We start from the raw sequence: 24,119 nt of genomic DNA on the forward strand, positions 1-24,119 counted from the left end.
ATTGTATCTCGATCTAATCTTTTTCGCCCGTCCCGCGACAATAACTCGAATTAAAAAAGGGAATGTTAACGCATCCGGGAAGAAACGATTGATCTCTATCAATAAACCCGCTAAAGAACCGAACCAGAAGAATACTTAGTACCGGTGCTACGAATGTATTTTTTAGATCTCGCATTTAAAATCCTCCTTCTTTATCGTATTACATTGTAGTAATACATATATAATCTTGCATGTATGTGTAGTTAAAGACCACTTGGATTTATCTATTTGTACCCAGAATTCCTAATTCAAAATTCAAATTTAAATGTACAATGATTCGATAGATAAGATTTTCCCTTTCTTAAAACACCAAAACAAAATAGGTCCCTTTCACTTACTGAGGAATTCCCGCTAAAAATATTCATTTTATTATTCATTATATAGTTTGTTATGTGATGTAAGGACCAAGAGAAATGGAAAGATCCATTTTGTATATCAATAGATGAAATAAAGGGTGTAGAAAACAAGACAGGAGTCTCTACAGTGACATTTGTAGGCCAATTGAAAGGGATGTGGCGCAACTTGGTAGCGCGTTTGTTTTGGAGTACAAAATGTCGCAGGTTCAAATCCCATCATCCCTACCTATTACTTCTCCCTTTGAGCAGTAACGAGGGAGTCGTTTTAGATTGATTAAAATTAAGCATACATAATCTATCGTTTTCATAATATTATATGATATATGATAGTATAGTTGTGCGCGATGTATTGGGGTTATAAAATAGAAAGAATCCTCTTTTTTACAGTCTTATTTATTAAGAAAGCGCTCTTAGTTCAGTTCGGTGGGAACGTGGGTCTCCAAACCCAATGTCGTAGGTTCAAATCCTACAGGCGCGATTCCGCTCTTGTTAGGTCGAAAATTACACCGAACTGAAAAAAAAAATTGAACAGCAATTCGAATTTGACCTCCTTGGATTAAATTATTAAATTCAAATTATTAAATAAATTGAAATTAAAAAATTTAAGAATTAAAGGGGTCAGTCAAAAAAAGGTATATTAATTAATCAAAGGTCCAACTAGTCACCACGTCTGTATTGTAAATATGCGATTTTGAATAATCCAGCCAAAGTAATGAATTAGACCTAAGACGATTCCAAATGAAAAACAATCATTTCAATTTGTGAGGAGAAAAGAAAGGTAATATCTATCCTAAATAAATTTCTATTGCCCATGAATATCAATACCTAATAATTGATAATTAACACGGTAGAGCTATAGATATATGGAATAGAGACGAAGCTTTGTTTTTATGAATTGTTCGTTCATTGAATTAATTTTCAAATAAGTCGTATCTTACTCAGACCAATAAATAAAGCTGAGGTTATAGTTAAAGCCGCTAGTAAAAACCAAATAACTAGTTATAGTAGGCATGAAGGAGCTAAATAAATATGTTCTTTTTTATACATATGTTTATAAAGCACTTACCTAAGTTTCAATTTTTAAACGAGAGGGGATAAGCAAAATACCAATTGAAATAATAAGTTCAATTGAAATTTTTTCTTCATCAATCATTATAAATGGTATTCACAAAATAGAGCGGCAGGACAAGAGTAGAAAAAAAAAAATCGATTCATCATCTTTGTAGTTAGGTCAAGAAAAACCTTTGGATCTAATACAAGAATACAAGAAAGCCGCCTCACAAATATTGATTAGTAGAATTTTTTTATTCCTTGCTCTTTTTTTATCTATATCTAACGACTACTCTTACTTGTTACTAGACGACTAAGCAATTCCTTAAAATAAAAATAAAAAAAAGACTTCCAACAAAAACAAAACCTCTTGTGCAAACGAAAAAAAGTCAATTTTATATTTCGCATCTAATTGACTTGCGGAAATATGAAATTTCCTTCATGAATTATTATAAACCAACTCGTTGGATTCCGGGTTACCTGATCTTCCGTTTCTACCCAAGCCAATACCTCCAGGAATTTGAGGAATTTTCTATTGCATGATACCTGGTTATACATCGACAAGCAAGAAGAAAAAAAATTATCTAGCACTTCCGTCGATATACTGTTTGAAATTGCGTTGCTGTGTCAGAAGAAGGATATATACTGATTCGGTATATTAAAAATACCTTTGGTACAATATTGACGATCTCACAAAATTTAGTTTCGGTGAATTCCATTTACTGATCCATCTTTTGGAATCGATCCCTACAAGAATATGTGGAGCTCGGCATGTCTGGGCACAGGAGAACGTTCTTTTGCTGAATTATTACCAGTATTCGATACTGGGTCATTCATAAATTATATACCTTCCCTATTCATCGCGGGTTGGTTATTCGTCCCGGTTTAGCTTATGATGTGTTTAAGCCCTCGTCCAAACAGGGAGGCTCGACTAGAAGGAATCGGTGGAAAATTTTGTGTTCTATGTAGTAATCTGTCCGGTATACGAATTGTATCCGAAACTCTCCATTTATGCAAAAAAAAAGAAAAAAGCACAGGTTGTCTAATAGAACTCCTCCTGCCTACGGTAGTTGATACGTCAAGGAAGTTTTACCTGGAATAAAGAACAAAAAATGGATTCATGAAGGTTTAATTTAATTAGTAAATCACTCCCTCTGGATTCCTTTAGATAATGAAGATCTGATTTTGAGTTATGTTTCAGGAAGTTTTACCAACGTGGGATAAGTCAACAAAAGTGAAGTAAGTGCTTATGATTCAACCAGGGGGCGTATAGTTTATAGACTTCGCAACAAGGATTCGAACGATTAGGTAGTTTTTCAACTTCAAGATTTCTTTCAGGGGATCAATTCAAATTTCAAAACTTATTTTCTTCCAATAGCGAATTCGGAAAAATTTAAGGAATAGCAACTATGAAATAAGGGCTTCCGTTCGTAAAATTGTGAAAAATGTCGCTTAATCCGTAGGAGGGACGAATTATCGTAATTTGTTTTAACTTGAGACATAAGCAAAGACAAGGATAATCTTTCTATTCTAAAGAACTCCTGAAAGAAAAGAAACTAATCTTAAAGAAAGCGATAAACAAATAAAAATAGAAGATCTGTTTTGACATGAAATGGATATATCCATATATCTCTGACTTATCTTTATGAAATGATAAAATATGGCAAAACCTATACCAAAAGTTGGTTCACGTAGGAATGGGCGCAGTAGTGCACGGAAAAGTGCACATAGAATAAAAAGGGAGTTATTCATGTTCAAGCAAGTTTCAACAATACCATTGTTACTGTTACAGATGTACGGGGTCGGGTAATCTCTTGGTCCTCCGCCGGCACTTGTGGATTCAAGGGTACAGAAGGGGACCTTTTGCTACTCAAACCGCGAAGGAAATGCTATTCGAGCAGTAATGACCAAGGTATGCAACGAGCGGAAGTTATGATAAAGGGTCCTGGTCTCGGAAGAGATGCAGCATTACGAGCTATTCGTAGAAGTGGTATACTATTAAGTTTCGTGCAGGATGTAACCCCTATGCCACATAATGGCTGTAGACCTCCTAAAAAAAGACGTGTGTAGAAATAAACACTAAAGAGATTTCAAGAGAATAAATGATTCAATGATCTGATCAAATAAAATAATATTACTATGGTTCGAGAAAGTAAAAGTCTCTACTTCGACTCGGACACGACAGTGGAATGTGTTGAATCAAGAACAGATAGTAAGCGCCTTTATTATGGACGCTTTATTCTGTCTCCCCTTATGAAAGAAAGCCGACACAATAGGCATTGCGATGCGAAAGCTTTGCTTGGAGAACTAGAAGGAACATGCATTACACGTGCAAAATCTGAGAAAATACCCACGAATATTCTACCATGGTAGGTATTCAAGAATCAGTCCATGAAATTTTAATGAATTTGAAAGAAATTGTATTGAGAGGAATTTGTATGGAACTCGTAACGCCTTTATTTGGCACAAGGGTCCCGGATATGTAACTGCTCAAGACATCATCTTACCACCTTCTGTAAAATCGTTGATAATACACAGCATGTAGCCAGCCTAACCGAACCAATTGATTTGTATGTATTGGATTACAAATCGAGAGAAATAGAGGATACAGTATAAAAAACGCAAAGAACTTTCGACGGAAGTTATCCTATAGATACTGTATTCATGCCTGTTCAAATGCGAATCATAGTATTCATTGTTAGGAATGATAATGAAAACAGGAGATACTTTTTCTAGAAATATGGACAAATGGAGTTTAACTCGAAAGAAGCACTTCATGAAGCTTCTCGTAATTTGATTGATTGTTTATTCCTTTTCTACATACGGAAGAAAACTTACATTTGAAAACAATCAACACGATGTTACTTTACCTTTTTTCCGTTTCATGATAGATTAGTTAAACTAACAAAAGAAAAAAGAAATAGCATTGAAATATATTTTTATTGACCAATCAGAATTGCCTCCAGGATCTATAATTGTCTCAAAAAGTCAATATACATACATTATTGGACCTTTTGAATAACAGTCGAAGACCTTATGAAAATTGAACACTTTCGCATAGAGATGTAAAACAAATATTGGGCATTCTAGAAAAGAAGTAGAAAAAGCATTTCGAAATTGATTTATCAAAATTTTAATCCAATGGATTTTGAACCTTCAATATAATCCATAGATTCGGACCAGAATTGAATAAATGTATCTAGGAGAATTCACTTTGCCTTTAAGTGACTACTCCCTAGATACGCATCATGATATTTTTTAATTGATTCAATTTAAAAAGACCTAAGTTAAGGATTTATCAATCAGTAATGTTGTATCAATACCCAACAAAGGGCTGCGGTACCAATCAAAAAACGGTTGTCGCTACTGGACGACAGAAATGGATTTTGGAATTTATTAACATTTTCCAAAAACGGTACTGTTAATAATCCGCAGTTTTGAAACCATTAAAGAACACCCAATAACTTGAGTACTGTACAAGAGTATTTGAAATACAGGAAAGAAATACCATTCAGGTAATATTTCCAAGGAGTTGCAAATGGATCACAGGTTCACCAATCATTGAAGGTTCTAGAACCGCTAAGCCCACGTTACAAGCAATAGTACCGAGGTACTACTGGAAAAATATATAAAGATCATTGGGCCATGCGGGTTCCCATAATAATTAAACCCATACCTTTAGCTAATTTAGCTCTTAATACAGGATCGTTCAAGTCAGGTTTTTTATTATTAGGATAGGTGAATTTTTAGATCCATCCCCAAAGGAACCGGACATGATAATTTCATCATCCGGCTCAAGCAAAAGTCAATCGAATCAAATGGATACAAACGGATACCTATAAAATAAATCTATATTCTATATGTTTAAAATAAATCTATATGTTATCCCCACATATATGAATGGTTCCATATGTAAGAAAAAAAGTTACCCGATTCCATTTACGGAGTTGCAATTATACATTCAAGGAATTTCATTTTACAGGTAAATGCTCAATACCCAAGTAGGCGTACAAAATTGATCGTGATCAAATGCTTTATGGGTCGTCTTAGGCCTTGCGATTCACCTTTATCCCAAAAATATATCGAGATTTTTTACATACAAAGGTTACTTGTTACTAATATAGTCTAGCCTTTGCTCTTCTTTATAGATCCCTTGTTTCCTCCGATAGTATAATTAAATCGGGTCGATGCAGAAGAAATGAATGCATTTTCATACTATTAAGATAAAGTAAAAAAACTAAAATCTAATTTTGATTATGCCAAATCACTTATTCTACTGGATCTTACGGAGCCCTATTTATACACAACATCGTCAGGTCTGATCATAGAAAGATTCTCTTCAAGCGAACCAGCCTATCCTTTGTATGGGGCTTACACGGTGGTTGAAACAAAGACACATTTGATTTGTGAATTCAATGTAGCAGATAAAGGCATATTTCTGCACGGCAATCAATAGTTCAAGTCACACTCCATAATCCATTTTCTCTTCAGGAATTCCTTCAACTATTCATGTCAAATAAATACTAGAATATTATTTGTAGTTGAAAATATCCAAATACATGTCTTATTTTTTTCAATAATCCATATTTGTAGCAATGAAATACTATTGTTCCTCCCCCAAGTAATAAGATAAATTATTAGTTTACAATATAGCTATAGTCTATATTCTCTATAAAGGACCAAAATGCCTTGCTTACGTATCAGGAAATGCATAACATAAATACAGCAGTAAGAAGGGTAATACAAAAGTGTGTAAACTATAAAAACAGGTCAAAGTGGATTGTCCCACTAGCACTTCCACGTAATAACTCTACCAAAGGCGATCCTATTACCGGGAATAGCATTCCGGAACGCCTGTTACGATTTGACTGCCCAATAACAATTTGGTCCCGAGTGAGAATAACCTGTTACGCCAAAGATGCAGTCCAACACACCCAGAACCACGCCTGTAACCCAAGTTAATTCCGAGTTTTTAAAACCACCAGTGAGATAGACACGAAATACATGCAGGATCATCATTAAGACCATCATACTTGCCGACCATCCGATGAACTGATCGGATTAACCAACCAAAGTTAGCTTCGAGTCATTATGTATTGAACGAAGCAAAAGCCTCAGTAACGGTTGGACGATAGTAAAAAAGTCACATAGCAAATCCTGTAGCTACTTGTACCAAAAACAAATAGCGTAATTCCTCCTAGACAATAAAATATGTTAACATGAGGAGGAACATATTTACTAGTTATATCATCTGCAATCGCCTGAATTTCAGGCGCTCTTGAACCAATCATAGACTTTATTGAGATAGGTAAACCAGAGGACCCCGAGAACCGTATGTAGAATTTCATCTCGTACAGCTCAAACAAAAACACCCAAGTATTAGCTGAAACGGATATGGAATGATTTGAAACTTCTTAATCTTTTCATTCAATTTTATCTGAAAGACACAAAGAGTGAAAATCCGAAAGCTCTTTATTTGTAGTTATAATTATAATGCCAAAAAATCAAGTCAGCGCAGTCGTCTTTATATTGATCATTACAGGCCTCTTGAATCTTCTATTTACCTACTTATTTCTTTTTTGCTTTGATTTGTTCTTTGTATGAAATGTGGCTTTATTCTTGTTTTCTTTCTTTTTGATAGGAATTCTCTTGTTGACCTATGAATCAATTGAAACTTCAGATTCATACCAGAACCGCGATGATTCAATAAAACCTTCAAACTAAGTCCAAGATTCTTTGGTAAGAACCATTGGATCATCCTTATTCAATCAATAGAATAGATATAATAAATAAAAATACAAAGAAAAGAAAGGTTTGTCCTTTGATCAAAATAAGCATAAACTAAATGAGAGTTTGAAAGAATAAAAAATCTTTCGATTTATAAATAATATAACTCTTTCTTTGAATTTTTTTTTTGAGTCCGGCCGCGAGGTTTGAATATTAAGTATGAATCATAGTTCAAATACTTTGTGATCCATTTCATATATTCCGTGCTCCAGATACTAGAATGACTATCCGACAGGATAAAACTATCTCGATCAAGATGACAGACCCATTTTCTGTACTATCAATAGGATCAATTATAACAAGTCACACTCATATTCCGAAATACAGAAACAAATAAATTTCGCGGTCGAACTACCGAAATAGAATGGGGCTAAAAATCCAAAGAACTAAAAGTTTCAATTTTGTATTGAAACGCGAGGCTTCGTGATTCTTGTGAATCTAATCATTGAAATTCCATCCAGTAAAACGGAAAATTATAAATCTCAAAATAATAGATAAGAATATCGCCATAAGCCATTTAAAACTTTATCAAAGTCGTTATGGGGAGGCTACACCATATTCGAATTCAATGGTTTCAAAAATCCCTACAACAGTTCGTCTTGGACAGATCTAGAACTACCCTCAACGGTTTGTGTAGCCATAAATCTTATTTTTGTATTCAGTGAGATCTGTTGACTTTGTATATTTCCACTGTAAATAAACAATCTTATCATAGACCATTGTGATCTTGAAATTATATAATAATGGAAACAGCAACCTTAGTCGCCATCTCTATATCTGGTTTACTTGTAAGTTTTACTGGTACGCCTTATATACTGCTTTTGGGCAGCCTCTCAACAATTAAGAGATCCATTCGAAGACACAGGACTAATTGAGTAATGAGCCTCCCAATGGGAGCTCATTACTTCAATGAATAAATAAAAATCATTTCATTTTTTGTTAGAATTTTAAGTTCTCGAAAAAAGATGGCGAAAAATTATCCTAGAGTAGATACTAAGAGGAATGTATAAACCAATGCTTCCATAAATTCGATCGTGGTTTACAATTATAGCTTCCGTACCTGTTATTTGGAATCATCTCCCGAATAAAGAAAGAACAAGAATCAAAGAAAAGGCAGCGTTAAATCAAGATTTTCCAGCAGCCTATGGAAATCACAAATAAGTAGAAGCAAAAAATAACAAAGCAATCTTGCATCAGACTCTTGTCTTCTTGTAGTTGGATCTCAAGTTTTGGAATGCTCCAAATTCCTTGAGCATCAAATCTGGATCAATACCGGCAAAAACATCTCTGAACAGGGTTCTAGCACCATGCCAAATGTGTCCGAAGAAGAAAAGCAAGAACAAAGCAAGCATGCCCAAAAGTAAACCAACCCCTCGGACTGCTACGAAAAACACCATCGGATTTCAAAGTAGCACGATCTAATTCAAAAATTTCACCCAATTGAGCATCTATGTTTTTCACAGTAGCAGGATCACTATAACTCACTCCATTGAGTTCATACCATAGAACTCAACAGTTACACTACTTGTTCGACACTATACTTTGATTCTGCCCTTCTAAAGGACATCCGCTCTAACAATTCCGTCTCCGTCTACCAAAACAACCGGAAATGTTTCAAAAAGTAGGCATACGACGTACAAAAGTTCCGCCGATCTTTATCTCTAAATGGGTGCCCTAACCATAACGGCTATTCCATCCCCGTTGTCATTGAACCCGCTCTGAATAATCCTCCTTTTGCCGGATTATTTGCCAATGTAATCATAAAAGCTAATTTTTCAGGAATTTAGACCAAGCTTCTGATAAACTTTGATTTTCAGCTAACCAGCACTAACCCTTCGATATATTTCTTGCTGGAAGTATCCTTGATCCATTGATAACGAGTAGGACCAAATAATTCGATGGGGTAGTTGCTGAACCATACCACATAGTTCGGCAACAACAAAAAGCTGCAGACAGCAGCTATACTGGAAAGGACGGTTTCAATATTTCCCATACGTAATCCTTTGTATAAACGTTGGGGCGGGCGGACACTAAGATGGAATAAGCCCGCTAATATGCCCAATGTCCCTGCTGCAATATGATGAGAAGCTATTCCTCCCGGAACAAGGATCAAAACCTTCCGCTTACGCCGGATTTACAGGTTGGACCTTGCCAGTTAGTCCATAAGGGTCAACACCCATATTCCAGGACCATACAATCCTGTTACATGAAATGCATAAAGCCAAAGCAAGCCCTCCTGAGAGAAATAAATGAATTCCAAAAATCTTGGGCAAATCCAAGAAGGTTTCCTGTGCGCTCATCACAAAAATTTCTAGATCCCAATATACCCAATGCCAGATAGCTGCCAAGAAGCACAAGCCAGAAAACACAATATGTGCTCCATGCCTTGTAACTCAAATACGGATTTGTTATAGTCCCCCTGTAATACTCAACCGCCCATGAATTGGTTGTTCCTAAACGAGGTCATGATTATGGGAACATACCTATCTCACATTGGATCAAGAACGGGATCGGAGGGATCAAAACGGCTAATTCATATAGAGCCATTGAACCGGCCCAACCAGCAGCCAGAGCCGTATGCATTATGAACAGAAAGCAAGCGACCAGGATCATTCAATACGACAGTATGAACACGTACCAAAACAAACCCATGGAAATACCCTTTATCAACGAAAATAGACACTATGTAACTTTATTGCATTGGAATACCTCCCTTTTGGGTGGATTCTTTCGGAGAAAGGATTAATATTTATTCTATTCCATTAGTAATTAAAGGGAAAATTCGGCTCAGAAGAAAAAGAAAGCAGATCTATTCTATACCCGATAAGTATCAATACACAATGGGGTTGATCCTATTTTTATGAATGAACGTATCTATTTGTTCATCATTCAAAGGACCTATTGGTAAAATTCTCTTTCATTCATTCTGTCTTTCTGTTTATATTTTTATAGCCTTATTCTATCTATGTATAAAATATGAGGCCAATATTATTAAGACCATTATTACGCTTCCAGATCAAAGTGAAATATAGTATTTAATTCTTTTCTTTCCTTTAATATATATTGGTGTTCCAAAGTTCCTTTTCGAAATCCGGAGAGAAGGTGAAGTTTGGGTTGACGTATGACGACTTGTCAAATATATTAGGTCATATGGATTCCCCGTTCTCTCGCCCGATCGAGATATCCTCTGTTTCTTAAAAGATTGATTGAATTATCAAAATTTAGCGTGAAGTGTAATGAAGTGCAATTAGAATCCATTTCATTTTTGAGGGGTATCCAGATTAATATTTTCAATTAGAATGATTTATGGTTGGCTTGGTTGGACCGAAAAATGAAGCATCCAGGCTCCGTTAGAAAAACCCAATTGGTAGCCATTTATGATTACCACTATATCATAATCATAAATCTTTTTTATTTACAAATTCGAAATAAATAAGAACGATTTCAAACTATTAATCAATCCGAATAATATGAAATACGTTGAATATTTGGCGGAAACATGAAAGAAAAAAATTAAAATAAAAAGAAATCATAGCAAAAGATGTGGTATTGGGTCATTTGTCCTATGCAAATCAAATCAGGCGGATCTTTACTCAGGTAGACATAAACCTAAAAATTGAATAAAAAGTGAAACATTCAGGAACAAGAAAATGACATCGTGATTTGGATTGAATCCCAATGAAAAAATAGATCAATGAAAGTTTGTGCACGATAAGTTTGTGAATTTTCTATATTATAGATTATGGAAAACGGGCCAAAACTTATCTTTCTTTAATTTCATTTATTTAAAAATGTAAAAAAAAGCCCTTCGTTAGAAATTAGAAAGTTAGAAAGGCACACTAGAAAAACGAAGGATGGCTGGAATCTACATTGATTTTTTTCGCAATTTTTGTTGAACCGTATGCATCAAAAGGTGCCTGTACGGCTACTAAGGGATACAATTTTATCCTAAACCGACTTTATCGAGAAAAGATTACTTTTTTTGGGCCAAGAGGTTGATAGCGAGATCTCGAATCAACTTATTGGTCTTATGGTATATCTCAGTATGAGAGAATGATACCAAAGATCTGTATTTGTTTATAAACTCTCCTGGCGGATGGGTAATACCCGGTAGCTATTTATGATACTATGCAATTTGTGCAACCAGATGTGCATACAATATGCATAGGATTGGCTGCTTCAATGGGATCTTTCTCCTGGCCGGAGGAGAATTACCAAACGTCTAGCATTCCCTCACGCTCGGCATATTGAGTTTTTTATTTGATGGAAAGAAAAAGAAGACTGCCTTCGCCATATGAAATATGAATTAGTAAGTAATAATAGCATGGCACTTCGAATTCGATATGATATTTTTTTTCTTTTTTTTTTTTCAAAACATTAGATTATGTATCGAAAAGAGTAGTATGAGAGAAAGGCATTTCAATTTTATCTTAGCTTTCGTGGGCCCATCTCAGCGTCACAAACTTTTTCTTTTCACCAGAGGCTATTAACAATATTTATAACAATATTATGTTATAAAATAAAAAGTACGAAAAAAAGACTATTTTTCTTTCTTTTGAAAAAAAAGAAACTTTAGGATGCTGAATCACAGACGAAATAAATATATAAAACAACGGAGCCATCATAGTATTTTTGAACTTTTCGAAAAAAAAAAGAAGAATTGGTAATTGGATTATTTAGTGATCTGGGTCTAATAGACGCTCTCTCTATTTTCTCTTTCTTTTTGATGAAAGAAAAAGAGAATTCCATTGTAAAGCCGTATGCAATGCACAAAAATGCCTGTACGGTTGTTCAATTCTATCTTTTTTTCTTATTATTCTTTAGCTATTTTTTAGCTATTCTTCTCGCCCTCATTATGTGAGTTAGAAGAACCTTTTATTATGTTATATCATCAGGAGTAATGATCCATCAACCTGCTAGTTCTTTTATGAGCACAAACAGGAGAATTTATCCTGGAAGCGGAAGAACTACTGAAACTTCATGAAAGCCTCACAAGGTTTATGTACAAAGAACAGGCAAGCCCCTGGGTTGTATCCGAAGACATGGAAAGAGATGTTTTATGTCAGCAACAGAAGCCCAAGCTCATGGAATTGTGGATCTTGTAGCGGTTAAATAGGTTAAATAACAAATAGCAATAGCAACGATTTAACACCAATCACAATTTAATTAAGATTGATTTAATCCCTCTTCTTCCTTTCCTTCTTAGCTTAAGCCTAAAGCCTAAGGGTTAATATTTTATTAATCTATTAAATAGAAAAAGTAATTCAGAATCATCTGGTTGGATCGATCTAAACCAGTCTATTATATATAATTCAGTATGCCAACTATTAAACAACTTATTAGAAATGCAAGACAGCCAATTAGAAATGTCAAATCCCCTGCTCTTGGGGTGTCCTCAGCGCCGAGGAACATGTACTAGGGTGTATGTGCGACTTGTTCAGATCATGGGCTGAGAAAAAAACAACTTTTCAGTATCAACGATCCGTACCAGTGAATAGAATGGGGTTCGTCCGTTCACTATCTAAAAAGCTAGATCTACTGTATCCTTCTATTGTGTAAAATTTATGGTTTCCATTGGCGCAAATCCAATCTTAGAATTTAAGATGAGAAAAATTACATTGGTAGCAAATGCTTATCCATTAAGCAGAAAATCCTATTTAAAAAAGCAAAAAAGATTATGCTTCGACTCTTACCAAAGAACGGACTAACAGGGTCAGCTGCCAATTAATCCTCATCCTTACATCCGTTACTGTATAAGATAGATCTCGTTGTGAAAATCTATTACTGGAAAATTTATGAGTAGAGCCGAAATTAGAACATACAAGTTACCAATTAAATGAAGGAATGAGCTCCGGTGTATAGAGGACCTCACCGTTTGAAGTAACCATAGAAACGATGGAACCCACTATTTATTTATCCATTCTATTTACTCCTTTATTTTAGTTAATATGCTTTTTTTGATACCTAGTATCAATACAATTTCTTATTCAAGGCGAAATGAAATGCCTGAAAAAAGGAAAATCGTGGTCAGGACAGTTGGAAGTAGCAAAAAGCCATTGGAATTTTTATTTTATACATTGGAAGAATCCGTTTTGTTATTAATAGACTAGAAAAGAATAACTGAAGAGAAAATTAATTATTCATCAAAAATTTCTTTATTCAATGACCAGAATTAAACAGGGATATATGGCTCGTAGACGTCGAAAAAAATTAGTTTATTTGCATCAAGCTTTCGGGGCTCATTCAAGACTTACTCGAACTATTACTCAACAAGAATAAAACTTTGGTTTAGCTCTCATCAGGATAGAATGGGAAAAAGGTTTTCGTCGTTTGTGGATCCTCGAATAAATGCAGTAATTCGTGGGGTGAGGTATCCTATAGTTATAGTCGATTAATACACAATCTGTACGAAGCAGTTGCTTCTGAATCGTAAAATACTTGCACAAATAAGCGCTATCAAATAGAATTGTCTTTATATGATTTCCAACGAGATTAGAAAATAAGGAGATCGGAGGAATCAACGAAATGCTTTAAATGAAATGAGGTTCCCTCGAGGTGAACTCAGGGAAGGTAGAGTAGAAATTAATATGATAAAAATTCTGATTCTGATAAGGTCATCAAAACAAGATGAGCGAAGAAGACGCTCAATAAAAATATTTTCTTCCCAACCGGATTCGATTCTTTTGAAGGGTAAGCCTATTTATTTCTGGTTCTAGGCAGTAGTTCTAGTGGTCGACTCCTTCTTTCAAACTGTTTCTCATTATTAAGAAAGGGTAACGAAGATAAAATACGAGCTTGTTTTATAGCAATAGTAATTAATCGTTGTTGTTTTAAGGTCAATCTATTTACTCGCCTAGATAATATTTTCCTTGTTCACTAATAAATCGACTAATTAAACTCATGTTTCTATAATCAATTCGATCCCCCGATTGGATCGAGGGCAAACATACAAAAGATCGCTTGGATTTAAGAAAAGTCGCTTGGATTTATCCATGATTTCTTTATTCCTTATTTCTAATATTTCTAAAAATCCTATCCCTATCTATTTCTAAAATCCTATTTTGAAAATTCAAATTATAAATTAATATAATAAATAGGTTTGGTTTATTTATTATTATTGTATTATTTATTTTATTATTATTTATCATTTCAATATATAATTTAAATATATATAAATTAAAATATATTAATATTTAAATAAATAATATTAATAATAGAAAGAAAATATGCGTTATATAAACTAATTATACTTAATATATATATACCTAATGTCATATTTTCATATTCTCGAAGTAGTGACATACGAGCACTTGATTCGATTTATTTCTTTATCTCCCCGTAGATTGTATGTTTGTAACAATAAGGACAGAATTTCTTCAATTCAATCGACTGGGCGTATTATTCGATTTTGAGTAATATACCTAAATACCCGTTGATTCCTTATTAACGCCGTTTCGAACACAACTGGTACATTCCAAAATAATCGTTACTCAGACATCTTTACTCTTGTACATGAACCTCCTTTGGTTTTAATTCACCCAACTTTTCTATTTTCCGATCAAAAGCGAAGAAGAAAGGAATGAAAAAAAAAAGAAATAAAGATTGCTAACTCAAAACCAAATCTTGAAAGATTTTGTTGCAATCAATATAGTAAATCAATATAGATTTATAATGCAAATAATAAAATAAGTAATACAACGATTTCGAACTCTATTTGAAATCAAACCACCGTACGGTATTTTTCTTTAAGTATCTTGTAGGATACTGTTGTTCCATACATTTCTCTTTTCGCTCTACTAGTAATTTAATTGGAGCTTGACCCGAGAGTTTCGGTGAGTTGAATCCACTTTTCGTTCTACCTTCCTTATTTATTTTATCTAATTCTTATCTAATTCTAAAAAACTAAAAAAAGGGGGGCAGAGAGTAGTCACAGATGTTGATTGTATCTCGATCAATCTTTTCCCCCGTCCCGCGACAATAACTCGAATTAAAAAAAAAGATATTAACGCATCGGGAAGAAACGTTGATCTCTATCAATAAACCCGCTAAGAACCAGACAGAGAGTACTTAGTACCGGTGCTACGGAAAGATATTTTTAGATCTCATTTAAAATCCTCCTTCTTTATCGTATTACATTATGGTAATACATATATAATCGCAATAATATGTGGTTAAAGACCACTTGGATTTATCTATTTGTACAGAATTCCTAATTCAAAATTCAAATTTAAATGTGCAATGATTCGATAGATAAGATTTTCCCTTTCTTAAAACAGCAAAACAAAATGGGTCCCTTTCCGCCTGACAATTCCGCTAAAAATATTCATTTATTATTCATTATATGGTTGTTATATGATATGAAGGACCAAAGAGGAAATGGAAAGATCCGTTTTGTATATCAATAGATGAAATAAGGGTGTGGAAAACAAGACAGAGATTCTCTACTGGCTGCATTGTAGGCCAATTGAAAGGGATGTAGCGCAGCTTGGTGGCGCGTTTGTTTTGGGTACAAAATGTCACGGGTTCAAATCCTGTCATCCCTACCTATTACTTCTCCTTTGAGCAGTAACGGGGAGTCGTTTTAGATTGATTAAAATTAAGCATACATAATCTATCGTTTTCTCATATTATATATGATATGATAGTATAGTTGTGCGCGATGTATTGGGGTTATAAAATAAAGAATCCTCTTTTTACAGTCTTATTTATTAAAGCTCTTAGTTCAGTTCGGTAGAACGTGGGTCTCCAAACCCAATGTCGTAGGTTCAAATCCTACAGGCGCGATTCCGCTCTTGTTAGGTCGAAAATTACACCGAACTGAAAAAAAAATTGAACAACAATTCGAATTTGACCTCCTTGGTTAAATTATTAAATTCAAATTATTAAATAAATTGAAATTAAAAATTTAAAATTAAAGGGTCAGTCAAAAAAAAAGTATGTTAATTAATCAAGGTCCAACTGATCACCACGTCTGTATTGTAAATATGCGGTTACGAATAATCAGCCAAAGTAATGGAATTAGACCTAAGACGATTCCAAATAGAAAAACTTAAATCATTTCAATTTATTTGAAAGGAAAAAGAAAGGTAATATCTATCTAAATATAATTTCTATTGCCCATGAATATCAATACCTAATAATTGATAATTAACACGGTAAGGAGCTATAGAATATATGGAATAGGGCAAAAGCTTTGTTTTATGAATTGTTCGTTCATTGAATTAATTTTCAAATAAGTCGTATCTTACTCAGACCAATAAATAAAGCTGAGGTTATAGTTAAAGCCGCTAGTAAAAAACCGAAATAACTAGTTATAGTAGGCATGGAAGGGCTAAATGAAATATGTTCTTTTTATACATATGTTTATAAAGCACTTACCTAAGTTTCAATTTTTAAACGAGGAGGATAAGCAAAAATACCAATTGAAATAATAAGTTCAATTGAAATTTTTGCTTCATCAATCATTATAAATGGTATTCACAAAATAGAGCGGCAGGACAAGAGTGAAAGAAAAGAAATCGATTCATCATCTTTGTAGTTAGGTCAGAAAAACCTTTGGATCTAATACAAGAATATACAAGAAGGCCGCCTCACAAATATTGATTAGTAGAATTTTTTATTCCTTGCTCTTTTTTTTTATCTATATCTAACGACTACTCTTACTTGTTACTAGACGACTAAGCAATTCCTTAAAATAAAATAAAAAAAAAGGGCTTCAACAAAAACACAAAACCTCTTGTGCAACTACGAAAAAAGTCAATTTTATATTTCGCATCTAATTGACTTTTGGAAATATGATAATTTCCTTCATGAATTATTATAAACCAACTCGTTGGATTCACGGGTTACCTGATCTTCCGTTTCTAGGCCCAGCCAATACCTCAGGAATTTGAGAATTTTCTATTGCATGATACCTGGTTATACATCGACAAACAGAAGAAAAGGAAATTATCTAGCACTTCCGTCGATATACTGTTTGAAGTGCGTTGCTGTGTCAGAAGAGGATAGCTATACTGATTCGGTATACTCTAAAAATACCTTTGGTACAATATTGACGATCTCACAAGATTTAGTTTCGGTGAATTCCCATTTACTGATCCCATCTTTTACGGAATCGATCCCTACAAGAATATGTGGAGCTCGGCATGTCTGGAGCTTGGAGAACGTTCTTTTGCTGATATTATTACCAGTATTCGATACTGGGTCATTCATAAATATTACTATACCTTCCCTATTCATCGCGGGTTGGTTGTTCGTCAGCACAGGTTTAGCTTATGATGTGTTTGGAAGCCCTCGTCCAAACGAGTATTTTACTGAAGGCGACAAGGAATTCCATTAATAACTGGCCGTTTGATTCTTTGGAACAACTCGATGAATTTAGTAGATCTTTTAGGAGGACAATGACCATAGATCGAACCTATCCAATTTTACAGTGCGATGGTTGGCTGTTCACGGACTAGCTGTACCTACCGTTTCTTTTTTGGGGTCAATATCAGCAATGCAGTTCATCCAACGATAAACCTAATTCGAATTAATTATAGAGCTATGACACAATCAAACCCGAACGAACAAAATGTTGAATTGAATCGTACCAGTCTCTACTGGGGTTACTCATTTTGTACTTGCTGTTTATTTTTCAATTATTTCTTCAATTAAGAAAAAAAAAGTAGTAGAATACTAAATAATAGTGGAATTCTCTTATCCCATTCGGAAGGATTGTATCTCATAATTATCTATGACTGTTTATGTCTTTAGCATGACCACTTGATGAAATGCGGAGGAAGCGGGATAAATGGCCGATACTACTGGAAAGTTCCTCTTTGGATAATAGGTTTGCAGTAACTGGTATTCCTGTGATCGGTTTAATAGGTATTTTCTTTTATGGTTCATATTCTGGATTGGGTTCGTCCCTGTAATATGGAATAATGGATAATGGGACGAACTAAGTTATAGGCATGAAAGTGTTAAGAACTCAACAGGGCCCGCCTCCTCTTTCTTTGTCTGATTCGAGGAAGGTCCGTTGAATTCTTAATGATCATGATCATAATATTTTGGTCGTATAAATGACAACAAATGGATCACTTTTTCCGATGATTTTTTGAAAAATGAACTCAATTTCAATTAATTGATTCATAGCATCTGCTCTTCGATAGTATCTATCATTAACAAGGTTGAAGAAAAAAGGAATCACTCAATTGGATGACACAATACAATATATATTTAATATTTCTTTTTTTTCGACCAAGATTCAAACCTTTTCTAGAACTAGTCTAACCTTACTCGATTTATTTAGTATTTCATCAAAGTTTGAAATTATTTTTATAAGTTTATCGCCTTGATTCTATTTTATCAAAAAAAATCGGTAAGGATTCCTTCTCTTTTTTTGGTTGTCCATTACTTAGTATATTATACTTATTTCAAGACATTTTATACTTATATATATCCTTATTACTTATTCTATATAAGTAAATCAATAAAGGGTTCTGAAAATCTGGAAAATCAAACTAAGAATAGCAGACAGGGAGGCTCGACTAGAAGGAATCGGTGGAAAATTTTGTGTTCTATGTAGTAATCTGTCCGGTATACGAATTGTATCCGAAACTCTCCATTTATGCAAAAAAAAAGAAAAAAGCACAGGTTGTCTAATAGAACTCCTCCTGCCTACGGTAGTTGATACGTCAAGGAAGTTTTACCTGGAATAAAGAACAAAAAATGGATTCATGAAGGTTTAATTTAATTAGTAAATCACTCCCTCTGGATTCCTTTAGATAATGAAGATCTGATTTTGAGTTATGTTTCAGGAAGTTTTACCAACGTGGGATAAGTCAACAAAAGTGAAGTAAGTGCTTATGATTCAACCAGGGGGCGTATAGTTTATAGACTTCGCAACAAGGATTCGAACGATTAGGTAGTTTTTCAACTTCAAGATTTCTTTCAGGGGATCAATTCAAATTTCAAAACTTATTTTCTTCCAATAGCGAATTCGGAAAAATTTAAGGAATAGCAACTATGAAATAAGGGCTTCCGTTCGTAAAATTGTGAAAAATGTCGCTTAATCCGTAGGAGGGACGAATTATCGTAATTTGTTTTAACTTGAGACATAAGCAAAGACAAGGATAATCTTTCTATTCTAAAGAACTCCTGAAAGAAAAGAAACTAATCTTAAAGAAAGCGATAAACAAATAAAAATAGAAGATCTGTTTTGACATGAAATGGATATATCCATATATCTCTGACTTATCTTTATGAAATGATAAAATATGGCAAAACCTATACCAAAAGTTGGTTCACGTAGGAATGGGCGCAGTAGTGCACGGAAAAGTGCACATAGAATAAAAAGGGAGTTATTCATGTTCAAGCAAGTTTCAACAATACCATTGTTACTGTTACAGATGTACGGGGTCGGGTAATCTCTTGGTCCTCCGCCGGCACTTGTGGATTCAAGGGTACAGAAGGGGACCTTTTGCTACTCAAACCGCGAAGGAAATGCTATTCGAGCAGTAATGACCAAGGTATGCAACGAGCGGAAGTTATGATAAAGGGTCCTGGTCTCGGAAGAGATGCAGCATTACGAGCTATTCGTAGAAGTGGTATACTATTAAGTTTCGTGCAGGATGTAACCCCTATGCCACATAATGGCTGTAGACCTCCTAAAAAAAGACGTGTGTAGAAATAAACACTAAAGAGATTTCAAGAGAATAAATGATTCAATGATCTGATCAAATAAAATAATATTACTATGGTTCGAGAAAGTAAAAGTCTCTACTTCGACTCGGACACGACAGTGGAATGTGTTGAATCAAGAACAGATAGTAAGCGCCTTTATTATGGACGCTTTATTCTGTCTCCCCTTATGAAAGAAAGCCGACACAATAGGCATTGCGATGCGAAAGCTTTGCTTGGAGAACTAGAAGGAACATGCATTACACGTGCAAAATCTGAGAAAATACCCACGAATATTCTACCATGGTAGGTATTCAAGAATCAGTCCATGAAATTTTAATGAATTTGAAAGAAATTGTATTGAGAGGAATTTGTATGGAACTCGTAACGCCTTTATTTGGCACAAGGGTCCCGGATATGTAACTGCTCAAGACATCATCTTACCACCTTCTGTAAAATCGTTGATAATACACAGCATGTAGCCAGCCTAACCGAACCAATTGATTTGTATGTATTGGATTACAAATCGAGAGAAATAGAGGATACAGTATAAAAAACGCAAAGAACTTTCGACGGAAGTTATCCTATAGATACTGTATTCATGCCTGTTCAAATGCGAATCATAGTATTCATTGTTAGGAATGATAATGAAAACAGGAGATACTTTTTCTAGAAATATGGACAAATGGAGTTTAACTCGAAAGAAGCACTTCATGAAGCTTCTCGTAATTTGATTGATTGTTTATTCCTTTTCTACATACGGAAGAAAACTTACATTTGAAAACAATCAACACGATGTTACTTTACCTTTTTTCCGTTTCATGATAGATTAGTTAAACTAACAAAAGAAAAAAGAAATAGCATTGAAATATATTTTTATTGACCAATCAGAATTGCCTCCAGGATCTATAATTGTCTCAAAAAGTCAATATACATACATTATTGGACCTTTTGAATAACAGTCGAAGACCTTATGAAAATTGAACACTTTCGCATAGAGATGTAAAACAAATATTGGGCATTCTAGAAAAGAAGTAGAAAAAGCATTTCGAAATTGATTTATCAAAATTTTAATCCAATGGATTTTGAACCTTCAATATAATCCATAGATTCGGACCAGAATTGAATAAATGTATCTAGGAGAATTCACTTTGCCTTTAAGTGACTACTCCCTAGATACGCATCATGATATTTTTTAATTGATTCAATTTAAAAAGACCTAAGTTAAGGATTTATCAATCAGTAATGTTGTATCAATACCCAACAAAGGGCTGCGGTACCAATCAAAAAACGGTTGTCGCTACTGGACGACAGAAATGGATTTTGGAATTTATTAACATTTTCCAAAAACGGTACTGTTAATAATCCGCAGTTTTGAAACCATTAAAGAACACCCAATAACTTGAGTACTGTACAAGAGTATTTGAAATACAGGAAAGAAATACCATTCAGGTAATATTTCCAAGGAGTTGCAAATGGATCACAGGTTCACCAATCATTGAAGGTTCTAGAACCGCTAAGCCCACGTTACAAGCAATAGTACCGAGGTACTACTGGAAAAATATATAAAGATCATTGGGCCATGCGGGTTCCCATAATAATTAAACCCATACCTTTAGCTAATTTAGCTCTTAATACAGGATCGTTCAAGTCAGGTTTTTTATTATTAGGATAGGTGAATTTTTAGATCCATCCCCAAAGGAACCGGACATGATAATTTCATCATCCGGCTCAAGCAAAAGTCAATCGAATCAAATGGATACAAACGGATACCTATAAAATAAATCTATATTCTATATGTTTAAAATAAATCTATATGTTATCCCCACATATATGAATGGTTCCATATGTAAGAAAAAAAGTTACCCGATTCCATTTACGGAGTTGCAATTATACATTCAAGGAATTTCATTTTACAGGTAAATGCTCAATACCCAAGTAGGCGTACAAAATTGATCGTGATCAAATGCTTTATGGGTCGTCTTAGGCCTTGCGATTCACCTTTATCCCAAAAATATATCGAGATTTTTTACATACAAAGGTTACTTGTTACTAATATAGTCTAGCCTTTGCTCTTCTTTATAGATCCCTTGTTTCCTCCGATAGTATAATTAAATCGGGTCGATGCAGAAGAAATGAATGCATTTTCATACTATTAAGATAAAGTAAAAAAACTAAAATCTAATTTTGATTATGCCAAATCACTTATTCTACTGGATCTTACGGAGCCCTATTTATACACAACATCGTCAGGTCTGATCATAGAAAGATTCTCTTCAAGCGAACCAGCCTATCCTTTGTATGGGGCTTACACGGTGGTTGAAACAAAGACACATTTGATTTGTGAATTCAATGTAGCAGATAAAGGCATATTTCTGCACGGCAATCAATAGTTCAAGTCACACTCCATAATCCATTTTCTCTTCAGGAATTCAAACAATTGCCCTCTTTTGATAACTGCCCGAAAGAACCGCTTCAAATAATAAAGATTGTTCTATTCAGATTTTGAGACGAAGGGCGCCCTGTCTATATCAAGATCGCAATCAAATATGTCGAAAATTTTCCGGGGTTATCTAAACTATATATAGTCTAGAGTCCAGCAATAATTGAAAAAAATTAGGAAAAATATTATGCTGATCAAAATGAGTGACAAAAAAGACAGAAAAGTTATCATTACGTTTATCATTATGTTATAAGAAAGAAATCCACTTGTTTAGTTCTTTGGTTCTTAAGGAGCACAAAAGAAAGGATAAAGGGAGGGCCGATTGAGAAAAGAAAAGTAGAAAAATTTACAAGATATGATCTATCTGTATCTAACGTATCAACTCCAAATATTGCAAATAAAAAGCGAAAGTCTTTATTTCGATTTGATATATGAGATGAATCCAGTATTTCGATTTCGCTTATTTTGTTACTGAATTAAGTTGAGCGGTTTTACATTTACAGACGCATAAAAACTATTTTGTGGACAAAAAAACTGTTTTTTATGTTATGACTCTTCCTATACGTCCGCTTTGGTTTGAATGGGCATTCTGAAGAACTTCAGTTTAGTTCTGCTATAGAAAAAGGATTCTTGGATTGAGCTTTTCCTCCGGCGAAAGCTTTTATTCTCAATTCATTTCAAAAGACTTCAATCGGTACACGCAAAAAATAGGCCAATTCAGCGCTTTTGTTCAATTTCGCGCAGTCAAATTCTCATCAGTACGAGTCAAGGGAACGGCCCCTGGCCTCTGATTTCCATATAAAGGACACGACGAGCATAAATACCCTCTTTAACTTCTATTCTGATGGACTGAATATCTTTCATAAGGAATCGTAGAAAGATGCGACGATTTTTCAGGAAAACCCCAACGAAAATACAGACTATTCCTCCTTTCTATCGAATCGATCATAACCACCCTACATTCCAAAAATTGTGCACCACAAATAGGAACTAATAAAGAGGCCTGCGATCCCATAGAAAGACATCACGATTCCTTGTGGAAAAAAACTTTGCTGAGACGGAAATAAAGATATCAAATTCCTACCAAGATAACTAGAAGTTCCAACTAATAAAAACCTAATGAACCAAAAAAAGGATAAAGGCCAGCAAAAATTGCTTGTTTTCGAGATCCTATAAATTCTATCCATATAGATTCTGATCGCCAACTCATACATACTAGATCCAGTTGCATTTTATTCGAATTGAGAGAATAACCAAAAAATTCGACTTTACTTTTTTGTTTCCAGTAACTCTCATCAACTAGTACTATTTTGATATGAACTTTTGAAGGAATTCATCAAATTGCTTCGATCTAAAATCATCCTTTTATGATCGCCTATACGGATCTACTAGATATATAGACTTTAATTTCCTACATCCGTTCGGTACCGATCCACTTGCTATAATTCATTTAACCCTATACCATTTTACGTATGCATAAGAGGGCTTTTTCATTTATGTTCGGTTCGGGTAAGCCGGATGTTATACAATATTCTACTAAATGGTATCCATGACATCTAAGTCTTGAAAAAAATAGATAAGATTTGGTCTTGGCCCCATCGAATCTAAAAATCTTAGTTTTTGAACATACAAAGATAAAAAGCCATTGCAATTGCCGGAAATACTAGGCCTACTAAAGGCACAAAAATAGAGGAAAACTGCTGAAAGTTGTCATAAAATGGGTACCTCAATTTAATATTTGTACCTGTTATTGTTATATTGTTTAGTTAAAATATATCTTA

General features: G+C 34.2%; 5 pseudogenes; 4 read left to right on the forward strand and 1 right to left on the reverse strand.

Annotated features, from left to right (window-relative positions):
- The first annotated feature begins 2,984 nt into the window (after positions 1–2,984).
- LOC128289114 (30S ribosomal protein S11, chloroplastic-like) lies at positions 2,985–3,598 on the forward strand (annotated as a pseudogene).
- Positions 3,599–3,600: 2 nt separating this feature from the next.
- LOC128289110 (DNA-directed RNA polymerase subunit alpha-like) lies at positions 3,601–4,546 on the forward strand (annotated as a pseudogene).
- Positions 4,547–8,334: 3,788 nt separating this feature from the next.
- Positions 8,335–17,335, reverse strand: LOC128289111 (photosystem II CP47 reaction center protein-like; annotated as a pseudogene).
- A 2,035-nt stretch (positions 17,336–19,370) lies between these two features.
- On the forward strand, positions 19,371–19,975 carry LOC128289115 (30S ribosomal protein S11, chloroplastic-like; annotated as a pseudogene).
- Positions 19,976–19,987: 12 nt separating this feature from the next.
- LOC128289112 (DNA-directed RNA polymerase subunit alpha-like) lies at positions 19,988–20,933 on the forward strand (annotated as a pseudogene).
- The last annotated feature ends 3,186 nt before the right edge of the window (positions 20,934–24,119 follow it).

This window comes from Gossypium arboreum, unplaced genomic scaffold, assembly GCF_025698485.1.
Source record: "Gossypium arboreum isolate Shixiya-1 unplaced genomic scaffold, ASM2569848v2 Contig00466, whole genome shotgun sequence".
Taxonomy (NCBI): Eukaryota; Viridiplantae; Streptophyta; class Magnoliopsida; order Malvales; family Malvaceae; genus Gossypium; species Gossypium arboreum.